The sequence below is a fragment of the Bison bison genome, unplaced genomic scaffold (genome assembly GCF_000754665.1).
Source record: "Bison bison bison isolate TAMUID 2011002044 unplaced genomic scaffold, Bison_UMD1.0 scf7180017864270, whole genome shotgun sequence".
NCBI lineage: Eukaryota > Metazoa > Chordata > Mammalia > Artiodactyla > Bovidae > Bison > Bison bison.
Genome location: NW_011494842.1, coordinates 7,123,430 through 7,128,050, shown reverse-complemented (window position 1 = coordinate 7,128,050; position 4,621 = coordinate 7,123,430). Strand labels below are relative to the sequence as shown.

The 4,621-nt window shown below is 52.7% G+C and overlaps 1 protein-coding gene across 1 annotated transcript in view; it reads right to left on the bottom strand.

The window, feature by feature from the left end:
* The window catches only part of ANKS1A (ankyrin repeat and sterile alpha motif domain containing 1A), a 142,866-nt gene that overhangs the window by 26,830 nt on the left and 111,415 nt on the right, over window positions 1-4,621 (bottom strand). The gene's annotated exons all lie outside the window — the stretch shown is intronic.

The window sequence follows — 4,621 nt, the reverse complement described above, 5'->3', positions numbered from 1 at the left end:
CCACCCCCCCGCCCCCGCCCCCAGCGTAGTGTGATAATGAGCTCATTCACTGCTCTTTTTCTAAAGAAAGGAAAAAAAGATGTCCTGTACCAGGACGTGGATGCTTTTTCCTCTAAGTGCAAGTAAGGAGCCTTAGGTCTGACAGTCAGAAAAATAACAACTCTCCAGCCAGCCTCCAGCTGGCACACAAAGGCAGTACATTTGAGCCTGGCTGAACAACATGGGATAAACACCTCCTCTACCCGGCAGCCAGGGCACAGGAAGGTCTTCTCCTCCACCACAGAAATGCCTGCTGGCTCAGGCAGGCATGCAGTCCCCTGACTGTTTGTTAATGCACACATTAACTCCAGCCCCCAGCTCTGCAAAAGCAGAGGAAACACTTCTCACCGGGGCGGCAAACCTCATCGACTGGGCAGCCCAGAGGCTGGCATGGGAAGCAGGTCTGCTGCGCCCCTCCAAGAGAAGGCCCCTCCCACTCAGCCCTCCCCAGAGCACCCCTTCTCTGGCCCTGCCCATTTCAAGTGCATTTGGCTTAAGACCTGGCTCTCGGTAGATGCTCAATAAAAAGTTAGCTTGCTCCCCACTCCCCTTCTGTTGTCCACAGCGCTCTGATCTAGTAAAGTTTTAAAACATATTTTTACTTATTTTTGTACAGGTAATACTTTGCATGATTCAAAATTCAAAAGATGCAAAAGGTTATTCAGAGAAAGGCCTCTTTCTGACCGCTGTCTCCGAGCTGCCTATAGTTCTTCTCCCTGGAGGCAACCAGCATAACCTGCTTCTCAAGCATCTCTTAGGTCTATTCGCAAGTAAGCAATTATGTGGATGTACTCCACACCACCCCCCAACTCTGACAGAGCTGTTCCAAGTGCGCTTCTCTGGATCTCGGTTTTTCCACTTAATAATAATAATTCCACATTTTGGAATTCTTGCCACAGTTCACAAAGAACACTTTTTTTGTTTTTTAAACGGAGGCGATATAGTCAGCCAGTGTTCACCTGTCTTTGAAGAGGGGGCATGCGTGTGGCATTCTCGATTGTCTCTCTTTCTAAACAGTACTACAGTGAATACTGCTCCACATACACCTTTGAACCCAAGTACGTCTGTAAAGTAGTTCCTAGGTATTTCCTGAGACTTCTTCCAGACACAGAATCTGGAGTTAGCAGCAGGGAGCTCACAGGTCATACAATCCTGGCTCCCACACCACTTTAGTCTAACGGGACTGAAGACGTCCCAGGGAGGGGGCCCTGGCTAACTCTCCCAGTCAGTTTGCCCCATTTGCAGAAAGCACCAAGTTATAGAACATTTGTCTTTCTACATATTTAAACTTTTTCCCTGATGTCACCTGCTCTTCCATAGAAAACGCTTCGGGATATGTGGAGACAGCTCTTGCCTTCCAGATAAACCGCTCTCCAATTCCCAGGCTACAAGGCCTGACCTGGCGTTTAATGACACACCGGTCATTACAGGGCAGAAGCCTCACACCTGAGCAAAGAGCAGGCACTCAACAGAGATCCGCTGAGGTGGCTTCTGTTTCCTTTTCTGCATTTATAGGAGAAAAGTAGGCTGCTGAAGTGAGGAAACGTCCTTACAAGTAAGTGCATTTACTTGTTGGGTGTTGGGTCCTTATCTCTGGAATGGGCCTACCAGCCGGGATCCCTGAGGGGGTGAGTGTGGGAGGACCACCACAGCAAACACCAGGAGGGATGGAATCCAGAGTGTTCTATCTGCCCTTCTACCCACCAGGCCCGGCTCATGGTGAGAGGGGCAACTGACTGATGAAAAAAGCCCAGTGTCCACTTAGTTAATGCCAACAATGAAAAGCTATTTTCCCAAGGCCACACAGTCAGGGTGGGAAAAGCTCAAGTGGAAGGTGACTCCAAAGTATCTTTTGAAATAAAGTCAAGTCACCTACATTATGTATTTCATGATTATCATATAATCAATCACCTAACACCAAAGCCCCGACTGGCCTGTAGAGTCAGTGTCTCCTGGTTGCCCAGTTCATGACATTCTGCCAAAGTCCCTTTTGAAGTCAGGAAGAGCAGAGCTGGACACCTCTCTGCTCGGCTTCCTCCTGCAGGCCCCAGGGGTTGCCCTCAGGCAACCTGTAAGTGGCCAGGAAGAGTCCGGCCTTCCCAGCTGCTGGGTGCTTCGGTCCGCAGCAGGTGCACAGGGCGCTCTCAGGGCCATGCCATCCAACCTAGAAAGTGCGCTTTGTTTTCTGTGAACTGTGGCAGCTGAGGCCAGCTGCGAAGATTCTAGTTTACAGAGGATCTGAGAGTTCTCCCAACAACTTGCAGCCCAGGAGCCCTTCCAGCCTTGGTGGGAGCGCAGGGTGAGGAGGGAAGTGGCCATGACGTCTGTGAGGGCAGAGACTGGCACAGCTCTGCCCAGGCCCTCATCCCGGGCTGTGGAGGCTGGAGGAGCCGGATCTCATCACCTCCCCCTGCCACAGCCCCAGGGCCCCAGGACCAGCAAAGGGGGAATGTGGTCATTTCTGGACAAAGAGGAGCAGCCACAGAAGACAGATACTGCTCTGATCCTCACACTTGGGGGTAGTTTAACTATTTAGGCTTGAGTTAAACAATCTGATTAGGCTGTTTTCCCAGAAACATTCTGCACCTCGGGGGAATGTCGGGGGAAGAGGCTGGCAGAACAGAACGGAACAGTTCAACATTCTCTGGTTTTTTTATTGCTTAAGATCCGTGACGTTTTTGGAGAGAGGTGGGAAATGGCCACACTTTAATAGTGCACTTCATGTCAACTCTATAAAGAGCTTGTATTTGTGTTTAGTAAAGCCTGAAAGTTATCACTATAATGGACTCATCTATTCTATAAAATGCTTGCAAATATTCCATTTTCAGCAAGTATTCAGGCTTTCTTTTTTTTCCTCCTACCTGGGCTGTATAAAAATATGTTCTCTGTATGGCTGAAAACAACCAAAACCACACACTAGGGACCCTGCTGCCAAGGCCCTCTCTCATCTGCTGGTTCAGAACACAGGACCCTGGTGCCCAAAGGCTGGCAACAGGAAGAGACACTCTATATACAGACAGGTTCACTCTCCCGTCACCATCACCTGGCTGCCGGGAGCAACTCAGATCACGTCAGGCTTTTCCATGGACACTGGGAGTGAGGGGAGGGAGAAGACAAAGCCTTGGGGAAAAGTACTTCCTGGGCTTTGCTGGGTCTTCTGTGCCCCAGAGGTGAGTTGGGTACAGGCAGTCCAAGGAGGACCACAGCCTCGGGACAGCGAGGCTCCCTCCTAGGAGGTGGCACAGGTGAGAAGCAAGGGCGATATGCCTGGGCTCCAAGTGCAAAAACGTCGGGGGACCAGGAATCAGTCCGGTCATAAGATGAGCCTCACCGAGAGCAGGAAGGCAAAGGGGTCACCTTGCTTCTACCTTTTGCGGCAAACAGGAACATAACGGGAGGTGTTTCTGGAACTGAATTTGGCTCCTCATGTCAGACATGTCCCCCCAACCCCCACCCCCGTCTGTTGCCCAGTGAGCTGTCAGCTCCCGAGGACCCTCTCACGAGTGACAGCTCCTCAGGGCCCTCCCATGAGATGGAAAACACAGTCCCGCTGGGCCTGTACCACCAGGACTGGGGACGCCGTCTCTCCCTTTTGCTGCCCCGGAGACCGACTCCTTTATTGGCCTGGAGACACCCCACGCTTGCACTGTAACTTCCCCACTAGCTCTTTTACGGTGTGTCCTGGGGACCCGAGAGGCCCAGTAAAGGTGAGGACCCTGGCTCAAGCTGTTTCTTCTAGAGGCCACACGGCGCCTGCCCAGAGCTGGTACATGAAGGTGACAAACGAGTTACCACTTGTTAAATGCCCGGGCCAGCCTCGTCGCCTCACCAACACGGTAGGAGGGGAAGGGCACGTGACACCTCTGGACCTCAGTCTGGATTCTCTAACTCCCCTCAGCATTTTTATCTTTTTCCCACCTCCCTGGGTCTCTGGCACAGGGACCTCACACCCACGACTACCAGCCGGCCCCTTCCCTCAACAGTCCTGCCCAGCCTAGCTCACTGCCAAGCGGACTTGCCACCCCATTTCTCAGGTGAGAACGCTGCAGCTCTGCCAGCGCCTACCCCATCCCCCACTGATGGCACCACTCTGAGGGGCCGATGCTGCTCTGTGTGTGAGGAACCAGGGCCAGATGCCCTCCTCAGGCCAGACGGCCCTGCTCAGACAGCGCCCCCCATTCCCAGGCGCACAGGAGGAGTCCTCGCCTCCCTGGAGGCCCAAGCCCCTGCCACCAAGTGACCGACGATGCCAGACTGGCTGTTCCGCGGTGCGAGGTTCCCTGACGCCGCCGCCACCGCCTCCCAGCCCAGAGAGCACATAAGAATTCATCGCCATCTCTTTGTTTTCCGCCCTCAGCAGCAGATAGGACTCCTCCACCTAGAGCAGGCTTTGATTCCCCTCATTTGATAAAAGGTCACCGGCCAGGGTCTGAGTTATTTTTCCCCTCTCCCCCCAGACTGAATCACACCAGGCCTTGGAAAGACAAAGATGGATTGAAGTAAATTATTTGTCCTGATTTTCTAACCTTGCCAACTGTGTTTAGAGGAAGGAGACAGGACTGGAGGGGGAGGGGAGCAGTGG